Consider the following 17541-nt stretch of genomic DNA (forward strand, 5'->3'; position numbering starts at 1 on the left):
ATGCCCCGACCACGCCACCGCTGCTCGGCCTGCAGCCGCGCGCTGCCGGCGCTCCGTCGCCCCGCCGGGGCACCGCTGCCCGCCCCCCTTCTGCCCATGGCCTGGTTGGCCTCGAGCCCCTACCGAGTGATGCTAGTTCAGTGGGGTTAATGCCCACACCACTCTAGAATACATGATTTTATAATAAAATAAATTTGAATATATTCAAACACTGCATAAATTATAGGCTTGTCAAGATGATTACAAAAGCATCGAATCTGAATTTTAAACGAGCAACTATCTTAAAAATCTTGATGTTTGTCAATTCAATTAACTAACCAGCTATATATCTTCCCTACCAAAAATTGATTGATGAACTACTGCATATGTACACAATATAACCACTAACATAATTATTTAACAAAACAAATATTCTAAACTAAATAGGGAATCATTTGAGCGCACCTGGTTACAGATTGGTGATGCCCTCACCTTAGTCTCGGCCACCTGCTGTTTCTACCTGTGAGTTGTGATTTGCTGCGACTTGCCAAGCGTCCGACTGCCAGCAGTATCTTGAAATGAGTTGCTTCAAATAGTTGGATATATGATTGACACTACTTCATTCTTTTGTGTAGTACATGCTTCTATTTTGACAATAGAGAGTGAAATCCGTCTCACAGTTCAAGGATAATCTTTTCCCGTTCATGTGTAGGTTTCCATTTTTTGTAGATCACCTAAATAGTCACGCGTAACCTAGGTGTCTCTCGTTCAGAAGGATTGTATTTATAAATATGTAAGTTTTTGCATATTTATAATCTCGAATCTTTTGAATTGGCCACGTTTTTCATGGACAACCCGAGGATGTGTAGAATGGTCGTTTTCATGTCGTACTTCAATCTAAGACATAATTTCGATAGTGGCTCCTTGTTGGTCTCTGGATACACATCCTCTCGGCTTATTGCCGAGACGTGTGTTTGCAGAACAGCGGGGAAGTGCTGCCGAAATTTTGTCTCGGATTGGAGTACGTCATGGAAACAGACCCAGCCTACACATCCTCAGGTTGGATTAGGACATATCTTACCTATTAGATAGCTCAGTGCATGTCGTAAAACTTGATGAAACTACTTTTTACATAACAAATATTATGTGCCTTTTTTACATTATATCAGAGGATGGAAGATCGTGAGTGGACGTACACAAGACATTCCAGCCTGGAGGGTATGACCCTTGAGTGGAGGACGAAGACCAATGATTTCCTAGAATTAGTATTTGCTAGAGAAATGACAGTTTCTGGAATTTGGTGCCCATGCACAGAGTGCGATAACCAGGTTGAAAGAGATAACATTACTATGGGTGAACACTTAGGAAAATATGGGTTTACGCCAGGCTATTAACGGTGGATCTTTCACGTTGAGACATAGCAGTCCACAGGAGAGGTGGTGTGACAGCGCACCAACGAATATGATACTGGGATTGAAAACCTATTAGATGACATCTGCCGTACAGATCCGCGGGAGGACCCGAACTCCGAGGATCCACCGGAAATAAAAAAGAGTATCATGCGGCTTTGTTTGCGGCACAGAAACCCCTTCACACCCATATAGAGGTTACTCAATGTGGGGACCTAGACTTACCCGTCGAGAACACCGATTGCACCTGGAGAGTGATCCAAGAGATCAATGCTCACTGAACACACAGATACTGAATAACAAGAGTCTGGCATCCGAATTTAACGTCTAATACAATAAAGGACCATCATGGTCAAGTCTTACATAGATAGGGCCTAGAAGGCCAATCACACCAACACAACTACTAGCGGCATACTTGGTAGTAAACGGGAACCCATGCCATCGGCCATAACCAACAGGCATTCTGACCCGGAAGCGTCCTAGTTCGCGTGTCTGTCTCCGACGACCAATTCTTATCCATACTATGGTTCCTCCATGTGTGGTCAATGAAATAACTAGTGGCAAGCCAGTGAGTACATTGAATGTAGTCGCAAACATCTCATGATATGGATAATGCAGTTGGTACGATAATAAAATAATATGCAGCCTTTGCGGAAAGAAAGTTCTAATTAAAAATGAGCATGGTCAATTGCTTGTATGGATATGCACCAAAAGCTAGATGGTAATCATGAATACAGGTCATAGATATAACCATATCAGTAGAGGGCTGAACACCATAGGTTCAGCCTATATGCCAAGTCTCCAGACTTGTCATATCATCTTACTCAGATAACACTTTACTACACACTCACACACATACACTTGGTTTATGCGGAAACCACTCGACGTAGTTTAAGGAGGATTACCCAACTGTCCTTGACCGTGGACACGACTATTCGAATAGTTTTACACTCTGAAGAGGTTGCACGCTGTACCTAGGAGATCCGGTAAACTTCCGTGCCATCCACGACTCGCGGTATATAATATACCCGAGGTAAGTACCCAGTCATCGCCTTTCCCGTGATGACACTAGACAAAGAGTCCACTCTATTGGTACCTAGCCCACATGATGTACATCTTACGAGCACCAACTTTGTTTCGTATCATCCATGCAGGGAACAACGGTGTGCCCGGAACACGTAAAAACGGCATAGTCGGCCTACCTGGTACGACCCCGTCACGAGAGTGACCATATCACTCTTTCCACTAGTAATGCGGGCTCTTTGCTAGCACCGACCAAAGTAATCCACAAAGCCCCGCCCCATAAAGGGGCATCATGGTCGCACATGTAAGGTTGGGATGGTCGACACATCATAAATCTAATCCCATTTCCGAATCCACTCACACATAACCTTTCTGGTACACCACTTCTTTCTCAAGTGGTCATCCAGCTCAAAACCATCACCCTCGGGCATTACTGGCACCCAACGGGGTTTTCTTAAAACCTTTAATTTCATCTCCGTGTTACCATCACCATGCATGTGCTCATCCTATGAGTAGCACTACTTTCTACTTGTCAACATTTATGAGCATTACCCTCATAGATGGTAAGGTCATGATCAATGCAAGTGCTCCGGAGGAGCCATCGGTAACACCATGCCGGGTTGTACCGATTAACATTCACTATATGCATCGGAATAAAATAATCAACATTTCATCCATAATCACCATGCATAAGACAGTTTCTTAGACATGGTCAAAGGGCCGCTTGCCTTGATCAGCTAGGTATCCGGGGTCTTCGAGGTATCCGGGTCCATGTACTTCGTCAAACGCATGATCTATCGTCGTGATAAATATGTTAACCTATTCTGAGAAATTCTATCTTTAGTTTTAAAAATATTTGTTTCTATTTTTGAAGTAAAAAGATATTTTTAAAGTCTTATTAATAGAAGCTAAAAATACTCAAACTAGGTATTTAATTAAAGTTGTGCATAAAAGTCTCTGGAAAATTTGTACAACAACACTAATAAATTCTACATATTTTTAGAAGAATTATGGTGGAAAAATATTTAAATTTTATTAAATAATTTATCCTGTACAAATAATCTAAAAACTAGTTTTAAAAAGAAAAGAAAAAGGGGTTCAGCCCGTGGCATGGCTTGGCCAGTAGGCCCAGCTGGCCAATCGGCCAGCCAGAGAACCAGCCAGCCCAGGCATGCACACCGTCAGGTTTAAACCTGACACGCGGGCCCCTACAGTCAGCGTAAGAGACGGGAGAGAGAGGAGGAGAGAGGGGAGCGCGGGCCCCTGACGTGGTTTAGGACTTCCGCGGACGCAACAGGAGGAGCGGAGGTGGCTGTGTAGGCGTGCTACGGGGCCACATCCTCCTAACCGAATCGGTCACGCGGGGGCACGCATCGCCTGTGTCAGTGGAGAGGGGGGAGGGGCTCTGAGGCTTCCCTGAGTCGAGTCTTTGTCGGGGGTGAGGAGAGACATCATGGGGAGGTGAGAACCGGTCGGGGCTCACCTCCCTAGCCTCGGGTGTGCTCTGCATCGCGTCCAGAGCGCAGCTTTGGCATGCCAAAGGATGCCGGCACGCTGTGGTATGCTTTGTCCTTGTTTGGTGTGTTTGTGGGGTGGGTTAGATGCCCTTCAGTTGCTAGGAACTGAGAGAACTAGTGCTGGTCAATGGGAGGTGCCAGCATTGAACGAGGAGCTAAATTGGGGTTTTTTTGGTTCATTGACTTTGAACCAGGGAGGGGCCACTCGTCTGCAGTTGTGGAGTGGTACTAGCAGTCTGTGCTTGGAGCTTGGGGTGAAGGGTGTCGGTGAAGAGAGTGCTAGATGATGTTTGACTAATCTAGATAAAGGTGTTTGATTTGGGTTTGGGGCACTTAACCTTCACCAATGATGCTGAAAGTTAACAGGATTGTGTTTTAGGCAAAATTAGGATGCTCTGCCAAATTTGAGCTCCATTGGACAAGTTTGGCAATGTAAACTTGAAAACACCCCCAAATGTACAGTTCTGCCTTATAAAAAGAAAATGTGAGCAAATAAATCCCCACAAATCCAATTCTTGGCAGGGTCTCCTCATTTGGGGTATTGCTCACTCCTGCAAACTTTTAGGCCATTTAGACAAACTTTGCCATGTAGAGTTGCATCAATTTCATTCTGGATAGGAAGGGTTTCAGGATTATTTGGTGAACGAAACCACCTTGGAATGAGGTTACACTTGGTATGACCACCAAATATAGCTTGGGAACATGCTAGAATTTTCTCAGAATTTATTGAGAATATTTCCTTTGGAAATATTTCAAAACCTAAAAACGGATAGAATAGGTTTTTAAAGGGTTGCTCAAATATTTTGAACACAAATAGGGGTTGAAAATCTTATTTATGGAAAATATATGTCCTCTTAGTATCTCCGAATTTTTTCACATTTTTCTAAGGTAGAAAATTAATTTTCCACTCAGAAATATCCTTTGTGGCCTTAGAAAAGGACATGCAAATAAAATAGGAAAATATTTTATGAAATAATTATTTTATGATTTTGGAGAGTTATAGTTGTGCTAGAGTCAGAATACAATCTTTGGGTGAAGGCATCCCCTTCAAATCAGGGACTTGTAGTGCAAACCCCAAAGCGAGGTTTTGAGTTAACAAAAATGAGAAAAGGAGTTTTATGAAAATTTTATGTTATAAAAATTTATTTTTAGATCCACACACTCAATCATACATACAATCAATGACAATCATGGCACTCATAGCATTTTATTGAAAAGTTTTTATTGGATCCAACTTTGAAAAGACTACATTTGAGGCAAAGTGAAAACACGGTGTGATAGACCCATCCCCCTTACAAGAATCTCGTCCCCGGGATTCCTAAGCTAGGTGCTAAAATATATGGAAATTCAGATCTGAGATAGTCTTCATGCTCCCAGGTTGCTTCTGCCTCGGTGTGGTTGCTCCACTAGACCTTGAAGTACTTGATGGTGCGGCTTCTGGTACAACACTCGGCTTCGTCCAGGATGTGGATCGACATCTCGCGATAAGTGAGGTCAGGTTGGAGATCCATGGCTTGATGATCGATGTGCTTATAAAGATCTGGACGGTTTGGCGGTTGAAGGCACTTTCTGAGTTGTGACACGTGGAAGACGTGGTGCACACACGAAAGTTCCGGAGGTAGCTCCAACTGATAAGCAAGTTCTCCACACCTTGAAGTGATCTTAAGAGGTCCAATGAATCTTGGAACAAGTTTCCCCTTGACGTGGAAACACTTAGTCCCCTTGAGAGGTGTGACGCGGAGGTACACCTGGTCTTTGGGGTTGAACTGCACTTCTCCATGGTGGGAATATGCATAGCTCTTCTACCGCGACTTGTCAGACTTTAAGTGCTCCTTGACAAGTTGCACCTTGTCTTCACCTTCACCGAGGACGTATGGCCCGAAAATCAACCCTTCACCAGTTTCGGACCAGTTGAGCGGGGTACGGCACTTAAGTCCGTGTAGCACTTCAAATAGGGCCATCTGGAGACTGGACTGATAGGTGTTGTTGTATGAGAACTCAACGAAAGGCAGACAATCTTTCCATTTGGTTCAATGCGCCAAGACACAAGCGCGGAGCATATCCTCTAGTATCTGATTTACTCGCTCCGTCTGTCCACCCGTTTGCTGGTGGAAGGCGGTGCTGAAGGAGAGCTTAGTTACTAGAGCTTCTTGCAAGTTCTTCCAGAATCTTGAGGTGAACTGCGTGCCTTGGTCGGACACAATCTCTTTGGGAACTCCATGGAGGCTCACAATATGCTCAATGTAGAGAATGACCAACTTGTCGCCACCATAAGTGGTGCTTACAGGAATGAAGTGTGAGACCTTGGTCAGATGATTGACAATGACCCATATGGAGTCATGACCTCTTCTGGACCTGGGTAGACCAGTGATGAAGCCCATACCGACTTTATCCCACTTGCATTCGGGCACCTGGAGAGGTTGTAGCAGTCCGGTGGCTCGCTGGTGCTCAGCCTTGACACGTTGGCACACATCACATTTGGCGATATATGAGGCGATTTCCCGCTTCATGCCATACCACTAAAATCTTTCTCTGAGGTCTTGGTACATCTAGGTCCCACCAGGGTGGATTGGGTAGGGAGTGTCCTGAGACTCTTGCAAGATTAAGTTCTTGAGTTCAGCCTTGTTGGGTACGCGTAAACATTTCCCAAACCTCACAACACCTTGTTCACCCAGAGAGAATCCTGGGGCCTTGCCTTCCTTGATATTCTTCTTGAAGCCTTCGATGCTCTCGTGTCCCTTCTGGGCCTTTTAAATGTCGTATGCTAGAGTGGGTTTGACTTCGAGGTTAGCCATGAATCCTTGTTGAACCAGCTCTAACCCGAAGCTCTCCAGCTCGTCATACAAGGCGGGTAGCCTTTCCTTGATCATAGCATTCAAGGTGCAAGCCTTACGACTCAAGGCATCGGCCACCACATTGGCCTTACCGGGGTGTTATTGAATGCTGACGTCATAGTCTTTAATCAATTCCAACCACCTTCGCTGCCTCATATTCAATTCCTTTTGGGTGAATATATACTTCAGACTCTTGTGGTCGGTGTCTATTTTGCATCGCTTCCCCAGGAGATAATGTTACCACGTCTTCAAGGAATGAAACACTGCCGCCAACTCGAGGTCATGAGTGGCGTAGTTTTCTTCGTGCGGGCGTAGTTGCTGTCACAGATTAGCCACGACTCTGTCGTCTTGCATCAGAACGCCACCTAGCCCGATTCTTGAGGCATCGCAGTATATCACAAACTCCTTGTTGATATATAGAGTGGCCAGTACCGGGGCGGTGGTCAACCTCTTCTTCAGTTCCTAGAAGCTTTCTTCGCACTCTTGTGTCCATTCGAACTTCTTGCCTTTCTTCAAGAGCTGAGTCATTGGCCGGGCGATGCGGGAGAACCCTTCCACAAACTTGCGATAGTATCCCGCGAGTCCGAGGAAGCTTGTAACTTCCTTCACATCGATTGGCGACTCCCAATTGGTTACCATCACAATCTTGGTGGGATCGACTGCCAATCCATCTGCCGTCATGGTATGACCCAAGAATCCAACTTCGTGCAGCCAGAATTCGCACTTGCTGAACTTGGCATAAAGTTGACGCTCTCAGAGTTTTTCCAACACCAGTCTCAAGTGTTGCTCATGCTCTTGCTCAGATTTGGAGAAGACAAATATGTCATCGATGAAGACGACAACAAACTTGTCCAGGTATTCCATGAAGACTTTGTTCATGAGGTACATGAAGTATGTTGGGGCATTGGTCAACCCAAACGACATGACCGTGCACTCGTATAGACCGTACCTGGTCACGAATGCCGTCTTAGGTATGTTCTCGGGACGAATCTTCAGTTGGTAGTACCCAGATCTTAGATTGATCTTGGAGAATACCTTGGCACCATTAAACTGGTCAAATACGTCCTTAATCTTGGGGAGTGGGTACTTGTTCTTTATCGTGACTTCATCGAGGGAATGGTAATCGACGGAGAGCCTGATAGTCCCATCCTTCTTGGACACGAATAGAACAGGCGATCCCAAAGGTGAGGCACTTGGACGGATGAATCCCTTCCTGAGCTTCTCGGCCAAATGCTTCTTCAACTTTGCCAGCTCCTTGGATCCCATCCTATAGGGCTTCTTATAGATAGGCCTTGACCCGGGCATGAGCTCAATGATGAACTCGATGTCTCGGTCAGGAGCCATCCCACGCAGCTCATGAGGAAAGATGTCCGGGTATTCACATACTGCTGATACTTGGGCCAACTCTTTTTCCGAAAGGCAATTAATCTGAGGGTCTTGAGTGGAGGTGGGCTCAAGGATGTTGTCGGGTGCGTCACCTATGAGAACCTCCTTGGATCCCTTGATTGTTCGGCGGGGAGAGGGGTTACACCAAGAGTAGAGCTAGCGATCAGCACTAGGAACGTTTTTACCCAGGTTCGGCTGCTTAGTGCGTAAAACCCTACTCCTGCTTTGTGTGTTGTATTAGGTGTATGATGTAGGATTACTTGCTGTAGTGATTGCCTACTGTCCAATGCCCAAAGTTTATAACCCCTTAGAATTTAGCATTGGCCTCCTTTTATAGGCAAATAGGTCACCAAAGTGCTCAAAAGTGGGTTCACGAGCTGCACAGTGAACAGGGTTCACTGTCATCCATCTACCACGGTGTTAGGGGCAGTAAATGCTTCGTCAATCTCCTATCCTGCATCAGGATTGTATCGACACGTACCCAGGTGTTTTGACACCTCGGTGTTGTGCTGGGGCATGAGGGATGCGCTGGCGTTGTGGTAGTCGGCGGCACTATGGCAGGAGGAAACACCTTGCGGGCGAAGGGGGCTTGCCGGGCTGGTGCCCTCGCCAGTAGCATAGTCTACCTTCCCAACAAGGAAGGCTTGTCTGTGCCTTGTCTGTATTCCCGGCAAGGAGGACTTGCCAGGGCCTTGGATGTATTCCCGACCAGAAAGGCTTGCCGGGGCCTTGGACGTCTTCCCGGCAAGAAAGGCTTGTCGGGGCCTTCTAGCTTAGACTTGCTCCTCACACCCTTGGAGGTGTGTGTCCCTGTTGAGCTTGGGGATTAATCTTCCTGCCAACCTTCATCGTGCCTTGCTGTCAAAGGAGTTGTCGGCGCCCGTGCCCAAGTCTGGGGCACAGGAGACCACAGTCTTCAGTGCACCGACAGGAGCCCCATGCCTGGGCCACACACGCGTGCGAGGCATTGTTGGGCCAGTCCCAAAGTGGTGCACAGGCCCCAGTGACAGGGTATGTTGTAGGCTGGAGCCGTTGCTAGTGGTCTTTCCCCACGTCGCGCATCGAACGCATGAAGTGGAGAGGCGTGCGCAAAGTGGCCATCCCACCTCCCGAAGCATTTCCGCCACGCGCGAGGCATACACAGTAACGGTGAGGCAAGTGGCAATCATGGCCTTAAAAGTCGCAGCCGTGGCAGGGCCCAACCTTGCATGCATTTGTGCAACAGGGTGGCTCCCTGTTTGCACGTGACGATGGGCGATTGGGCGAGAGGGGCGGCGGTTTCCAGAGTGAGGAGGGCTAGCCCCCGTGCCTTGCCCTATAAATTAGGGGGTTTGTGAGAGGGTTTTGCTCATCCATCCAACTCCTGAAATGCACAGGACCCCCAGCGAGTTCTGCAGTATATTCTTTAGCTTCAGGTGGCGTTGTCCCCTAATCATTCTTAGGGGACGAGGGAGGCCACCATCATCCGCCAGAGCGGCGAGAGGATCCCGTTTGAATCATGCCACAACTTCAGGAACCGCAACTGCGGATGATGGCACGATCGCCCGAGGTGGCGGATGCGCGAGGGGTCGTGGTCGCCGTGGAGGCCGTGGCCGGGGAAGGCTGGATGCTACTCCAGCACCCCCGCCTTCGCCACCAGCGCCGTCCTCTCCTCCATGGGGTGGTCACTTGGACACGACGGCGCTGGAGTTCGTCGTGGAGTTACGCGGCGTTCTTCGAGGCCATATGCACCTCCCTCGCCCTTTTCCGATGGCAATGGAGGCCATCAAGCCTTATGTCTTGTGGCTTCGGGTGTATGGCTTCTCTCACGGTGCCATGCAGGTGAATGTGGAGTACCCGAAACGCCGCTCCATGTTGCTAGGGCGTGGCTGGAAGTCCTTCGCCCACGCCCACAATCTCGAGGACACACATGTCCTCCGCTTCAAGCTAGCGGAGGACGATATACTATCTGTCAAGTTTTATGGGCGTTCAGGTGTACGTCTTGGCTGTTGCAAAGAGAGCTCGAGCGGTGCCGAATGTCCCTCCTCGAGTGATAGCGACGAGGAGGACAGTGGCGGCGGTGGCGTTCGCGGCGGGTCAAGATCTCTGGGTGTTAAGTCGGTGCACGACACGCCGAGCTCTAACTGACCGCCGACCGCACCACCATTGCCACCTCAAGGCTCGCCCCCGCCCGACGGGGTTTTCTTGCTGGAGCTGGCATCGACAGCTCATCTTCTAGGAGGAGGCGTGCTCACAGGCTTTGAGTTCTTCATCCCTTCCGGTCTTCCTGTCCTCTGCACAGCGCTGGTCCAGGAGGAACCAGCCTGGGTTGCGCCGCGGGTCTCACCTTGTCTTCTTGAACTTCTGTCCGGCAAGCATCGTCCCTCGCCAAAGACAGTATCATAGGTTAGAGTAGTTATATTCATCCATGTAATATGTCTGAGTTTGCCTCAAACAAATGAATGAAATATAATTTCCCTTTTGTTGATTCCCCTTTTTGTATGATACATCCTTTGCGCTTTTCGGAAGCTTGCCGGCTTGAGTGGTCCTGCCGCTAGTTCTTTGAGGAATGGATCCTTAGCAGTTCGTCCGAGGGGTCGTTACCGGCAAGACTCCTTGCCGCACTTAGTGCAACCGTTTAAATCGTCGAGCGCGGCTCAAGGCGAAATAAGGTGCTGCGTAGCCGCTTGGTCTGTTGAGCAAGTTCGAAACAGTGTGAAGGCGCTCTGTGGCTGTTCAGGTTGTTCAATGAGTTCGAACCCGAACCAAGGTGCATTGATCCTTGTTGGTTCCTCTGTGCATAGGTTTCTCATACAAAGATCGGGATCTTAGAAGGTAAACAATCTATCTACTCAAAAATCTCATCTAGAGTTTTTGTCACTTATCTGTCGTGTCGCGGCACTTCCTCTCGCGACGTGTGAATATTTTGCCGAGGCCTGAGATCCCCCGCAAGCCGGATGTTACACCCCCCTGGCAAGCTCCTCACCGGCATGGTTCTCGCTGATAGTCTTTGACCATCGCGTAGGAAAGGAGTTTGCCGGGGTGTAACTCCTTTTTCTCTTTTGCCAGGCCATGCTGACGGAGCCCCCGAGCACATCTTTGGCGGCGACGCGACACTTCCAGGGGAGAAAACATTTTTGCTGGAGTGCATGCCGGGGCTTCGGGACCTGTTGGCGCATCCTTGCCGGCTATGCATCACTCCGCAGAGATGCATATGCCGGAGTATGCGCCAGAGGCCTCGCTGAAGCTCCCACGCACACCCTTGACAACAACGTACTGTCCTGGAGCGATGCTTCAGCCGGATGGCATAGAACTTAGGGTCTCGGTCTCCCCAACCTGCGCTTGTGCAGTAGCGCGCCCGCATAGGTGTTGGGAGGCCATAGCAGAGTGGAGCGACCATCGCTGTGTCCCGCTTTAGGGAACTGCGGTGGCGTGCTCAACTTCTAAAATTCCGGCGCATAGCTTGCCCAGATTAGCGCAAATGCTCTCACCCCTACCCGGCGAGCCAAAGATGTCGGGTGCGACACCTTTGGGAACCTCCACAGATCCCTAGGGCGCGAGAAGAGGAGAGGAGGTCAGCGCCAAGGGCGAAGCTTGGCGATCTGCTGCGAGAAGGTTTTTTACCCAGGTTCGGGCCACTTAGTGCCTAAAACCCTACTCCTGCTTTGTGTGTTGTATGAGGTGTTTGCTGTAGGATTACTTGCTACAGTGATTTCCTACTGGCTAATGCCCAAAGTGTCACACCCCTTAGAACTGAGCCTTGGGCCTCCTTTTATAAGCAAAGGGGTCACCAACACTGCTCAAAAGTGGGTTCACGAGCTACACAGTGAACAGTGTTCACTATCATCCATCTACTGCGGTGTCAGTTGCAGTAAATGCTTCGTCAGTCTCCTGTCCTGCATCAGGATAGTATCGACACGTACCCAGGTGTTTCGACATGTGGGTGTTGTGCTGGCGCATGAGGGATGCGTTGGCGCTGTGGTAGTCGGCGGCACTGTGGTAGGAGGCAACACCTGGCGGGCGAAGGGGGCTTGCCTAGCTGGTGCCCTCGCTAATCGCCTAGTCTGCCTTCCTAGAAGGAAGGCTTGCCGGGGCCTTGTCTGTCTTCCCGACAAGGAGGACTTGTCGGGGCCTTGGATGTCTTCCCGACAAGAAAGGCTTGTCGGGGCCTTGGATGTCTTCCCAGCAAGAAAGGCTTGTCAGGGTCTTATAGCTTAGACTTGTTCCTCACACCCTTGGAGGGGTGTGGCCCCGGTGAGCTTGGGGATTAATCTTCCCGCCAGCCTTCGTCATGCCTTGCCGTCAAAGGGGTTGCCGGTGCCCATGCACAAGTCTGGGGTACAGGAGACCCCAGTCTTTAGTGCACCGACAAATGTATTTGACTTTGAACCCTTGGTCACTGGACATGGTAATAGCCCTCTTGGCGCAGTCCAGCATACATTGGTGCCTGGACAACCAATCCACACCAAGGATCACGTCCAAGCCTTGCTACTTAAGGACGATGAGATCCGCTATGAAGTCTATCCCATTAATGTTGATCCCAACTCCTCTACATCCTTGGTTGGTCCTTAGCACTGCTCCCGGGGTCTGTACTGCCATTTGCCCATTAGGAGTGTAGGCTTCAAACCACACTTTGCAGCAAACTTTTGGGTGACAAAATAATGCGAAGCACCACAATCAAACAATACTGTTGCTGGTGTGGAGTTGACAAGGAACGTACCCAGAATGTAGTTCGGGTCCTCCTGGGCTACCTCAGCGAAGATGTTGTCGGCGTTCTAGGAATGGGGGTACCCCGACTTGCGTGCCTACGGCCCAGGGTTGGCCCACTTCATCAAGCGGACTAACGGGCCCGACACCACTTAAGACAAGGCCCTCACGAGGGGCCGAGCCTCGCGAGGAGGAACATCATCAATACCTGCAGGGGGGCTCCTCAGGACCCCTCCGGAGCATCGTATATTCTAAGGCGAGGCCCGACCTCATGACTCAAGGATGATGGCGAGGAAGGGTAGGCGAGGAGCGGACAGTGGGGCAGCATAGTTTCCCCTTTAGTGCAAAGGGGGCAAGGACGTACCAGGGTTCCCAAGGAATCTCCTAAAGGTTTCCATTCTCGTGCAACAAGACCATGGCCGCCCGCCGGCAGGACAGACGTCATCCCTGAACCAGCCCCTGCAGTGCTGGCAGCCACTTTGCATGCGAAGGCTACTTTTGGACAGGGGAAGCATGTTTTTTGTCCCCCTTTGAAATTGGCTGTTTTGGGATCCCTTCCCTCCGAAACGAGAAGGGAAGAGGACCAGGGCCGCCACTATATAGAGAGAGGGTAGCTTACTTCGTAGAGGCGAGTCGGTTCATTTGCTTCAACCACCAGCACCACACGAAGGCCATCCATCCTTTGGAGGCTCTCGAGCACTATACTTGTTCATCCACCAACCTCCACGAGAGGCAATCCACCAAAGCAAGAGTAGGGTATTACGGTTCTCAGAGGCCCGAGCCTGGGTAAACAGCCGTGTTCTGTGCCTTCCTCACCATCGAGTGAGTTCTCAGCCTTGTCCGTCTTGTGGCTAGCTAGAAGAGGTGAGTCCGAGAGACATCTTCATACACGCCCCAGAGTTCAAATCTTTAGGGTTTTGCGGAGCCCGAAATCTGACATTTGGCGCGCCACGTAGGAGGCGTGTTGGGGTCTCCTTCGAACTTCACCTTCCCTAAGCCCGCTGCTCAGATGACCGGCGCCCAACAAGCTTCTTCAAGCCTCGTCGAGCTGGCTTCCAACCGTCATACCACAGCGGTCGCAACGTGTACCGGGGTTGTGGTACCAGGCGACTCGTACCAGATCATCAATATCACCTCCACCGTCGCAACCACACACGTCACACAGGAGCCCGTTGGCTGGACGGTGCCACCGACATCCACGACGCGCCGCGTCCACTTGGGGGACCTCGGCGCGCATGGCGCGTTGCGTATGGCGAGCGAGATGCTCCTCCAACGACCGTCGCAAGGGGCCTTCGACACCTGGGCAGTCCATATCATGGAACTAATCACCATCTCACAGAAGGCCATCCGACCCCACTATTCTTCAAGGCCACAGGCGCCGGCCTCCGGGAGCTCGCACCTCGTGCTGGTCCTCGGGCCTGCAAGCGACATGGCCCCTCCTGCGCGGGGCGGGGCCAAGAGAGGCGCATCTCATGCTGCCCTCCTCATCCTCCAAGTTCCGGCGACTGGCCTCGAGGCACAACAAGACAGCCACCACCAGGGGAACGAAGAGAACGGCAGGGTGTTCGATGCGCACGCTGGTGCACATCACCAAGACCAGGTCGGTTCCTGACAACCCGGGGCGGCCAGGCGGGAGCGCTCCCTCAGGCGCAGCCAGTAGGCGGCGTAGGCGGCGATGCGGGCGAACTACAACAATGGAGAAACTCCAGGGTACCAAGGGGGAGTCTGCACCGGGCAATGCCGGGACCATACAACAGCGGCAATGGGAGCAAGTGACTTTGTGCAGAGGCCCATCACAAGAAGATCTTTCAGCAGCGCTCCTGAACGGCTTTGGGGGTCAATCGAACGCCTACTTGGAGCCTTACGTACCAAACTATGTGATGCCGCCTGACTCTCCCGTCGAGGAAGAACCTCAGGCGCCCACCCCACGCGCTAGTCCTCTACGGGAGTGAGGAGCTCTCTGGGGTCATCCTTGAGCCGCCCCTAGGGTCCACGCTGGCGGAGCGCTGGGCCCAAGAGGCGCGGGCAGCGAGGCACCCCCATGTCGCGGGGCATGGTGCTTTCTGCCGTCCCTGCGGAGACACCGGGAAGAACCGGACCCAAGGCGACGGGACACAGGTGGCGCGGGTCACCTGCGACAACTCTGGCACTGGCATGGGCGCCGGGGGCCAGGCCTCGCGAGGCGCCCCTCAGACGCAAAGAAGGCAGGCGAGGTAATTTTTTGGGCTCACTGCTCTAGGGAGTGCTTGCTGACCTCATGAACTTCAAGTGCTCGGGGCACATCTCTGCCCATCGTATAATTTACTCATGCTTCCATAACTTCTGCTGCATCCATATAGCAGCCTGACCTCTTACCTTGCTTGCATCTTTGGGCGATCTACCCCCTGCTCGGGCACTCCGACCGGTGTGCGTCGCCTCACCACGGGACCTGGGGAAGCTCCACGGCTTCCGAGGGCCACGACCAGCACGATGAAATGGGGGCCGCTTGAGTGTCAAAAGGGGGCTCCAGAGCATCGAGCCTCGGGGGCCTTACCGGTCATAAGGCCACCTTCCACCCTTGATGTCGTCCATGAAGATTAAGTCGTTATCAGGGGTGGTAGGGCTTGAACCCGTAGCTGAGTTCACTCGTTCGATCGCATGCAACGACGATTGGGAAATGTGCGGGACTGGGTCTCGGCGATGCACAGCCGCTCGACCGTCAAAGGGGGCTCCTGAGCATCATGCCTCAGGAGCCTTACCGGTCACAAAGCCACTAGGCCACCATGGTGCCGTCAAGGCACATTCAGTCGGTATCAGGGGAGTCAGGGCCTTGCCCCGTGATGCGCCTCACGACGGTTGGGAAATGTGAAGGACTGGGACCTGCCTAAGTAGAGCAATAAAAAAGCCCTCCATCGGTGTCAGGAAAACGAGCTCGCAGGACCTACATCAACCTGTGGCACCTCTGCATCATCCTTCAATTCTTCTGGAACCTACTTCATCCCGCGACACTCTCACATAATAATGAGCCGAGGTTGTATACGCCCAGGGCCCCCCGAGGATGCGGAAGGGTCCATCCCACGCCTACTGGAAGGCCTACACTCCGCGCTGGGGAGAAGACGGTGGCAATCAACACAGTCCACCAATGACTTCCGGAATCAGGCGCCTATGCCTCGGGGCGTAGGGACACTCGTGAGGCCAAAGCGTCCTCGCGACCTCCCAGATACACCCCCATCGTGACGTTCTCATGTCATAAGAAGCCGAGGTTGTATATGCCCAGGGCCCTCCGAGGACGTGGAAGGGGTCCATCCCATACCTAGTGTCAGCCCTACGCTCCGCGCTGGGGAGAAAATGGAGGCAATCAACTCAGTCCGCCAATGACTATGCCCGTAGCTGGCAAGGAAACAACACAGTCCACCAATGACTATGCCAGCCTAGGTGCCGGACGCGGCATTTGTTTGCTTCTTTGTGGATGTTGAATTATCCCCTGGTGGACTCAAAAGTTGATGTTTGAAAAACAAATGGGAGAACTTTCTCTTGCGCTTTTTCATTTCACCGACTTTTTCTGGATGCCATTCCCTGAGGAGCTGGACGCTCGGCACGGCCCCTAGGCCCCAAGGAGCATGAAATCAAGGACTTGTCGTGCCAGGGGCAAACTCTTTCACCGGTCGAACCCTGCTCGGGGGCTCGGATTGGAGCATGATACCACCACAAAGAGTCTCGGGAGGCCTTAGGGTGCCCCGGGGCGATGACCTAAGGGACGGGATGAGGAATCGCTCGAGCGCCAAGGGGGGCTCTTGAGCATAGAGCCTCGAGAGCCTTACCGATCATAATCGGGACCTGCAGACATAGAGCGGCGAAAGGGTCTCCACCCTATCCCACCTACAGAGCAGGAGCTACTCAGGAGGATTTACGGAAGGGATTGGCGCAAACCGACGAGCTAAGTATCCCGTAGGACCATATGAGGGCCATGTGGTTTCGCGTCAAACTAACCATGAATTAAAACCATGCGTACTAACGAAAGGATGAAAGGCCTAAGGACTAAGCTGCGGAATGGAACGAGGCCATCGACCAAGCGTGCAGCGGAGCAAACGATGCCTTGGGAGGATGGGACCTCCTGAGGGCCTTGACCGCCGCTCCCCCCGAGCAACGGCTGGGTCATCGACGGGCCCTATGCAAGGAAACCAAACCGAACAACTACCAGCGAGTGAGCCTTTGATTCAAGAGAAAAATGAAAAAAAGAATGACGAAGTTAATACCCAAAAGCTTAACGCCCGACAGGGCAGAATTCATGATTCGTCATTATAGGGGCTGGAACATGAAAGCTGGGGGATGCCTATGGGGAGAGGTCGCCGGCACTGCCGTTGGCGACTACAGGCTCGGCGTCGGAGCCCTCCTCCTCACTAGAGACGGGCACCCGAACGTACCGCTCCACTAGGACGTCCACGTGCGGGCGGACTTCGTCCTGGAGAAGACGACTGGACTCGGCGAGCGCTGGCTTGACGACGCGACGAAGGTCGAGCTGCGGGACAAGGCAACGTGGGTTGGAGAAGAAGAGCATGAAGGCAAGGCCCAGAAGCTCATGCGCGTCGGACGTGTTGTCCGCTTCCATGCGGGAGACGCCAGCCTCTAGCGTCTCCACCACCTTCTGGAAGAAGGCGAGGTAGCCCCCGTCGCTTCTCACATTCGGCAGCGCCGGGGCGTCTCCCATGAATCGGTCTGTCGCGCCTG

Source organism: Hordeum vulgare, chromosome 2H (genome assembly GCF_904849725.1).
Source record: "Hordeum vulgare subsp. vulgare chromosome 2H, MorexV3_pseudomolecules_assembly, whole genome shotgun sequence".
Lineage (NCBI taxonomy): Eukaryota > Viridiplantae > Streptophyta > Magnoliopsida > Poales > Poaceae > Hordeum > Hordeum vulgare.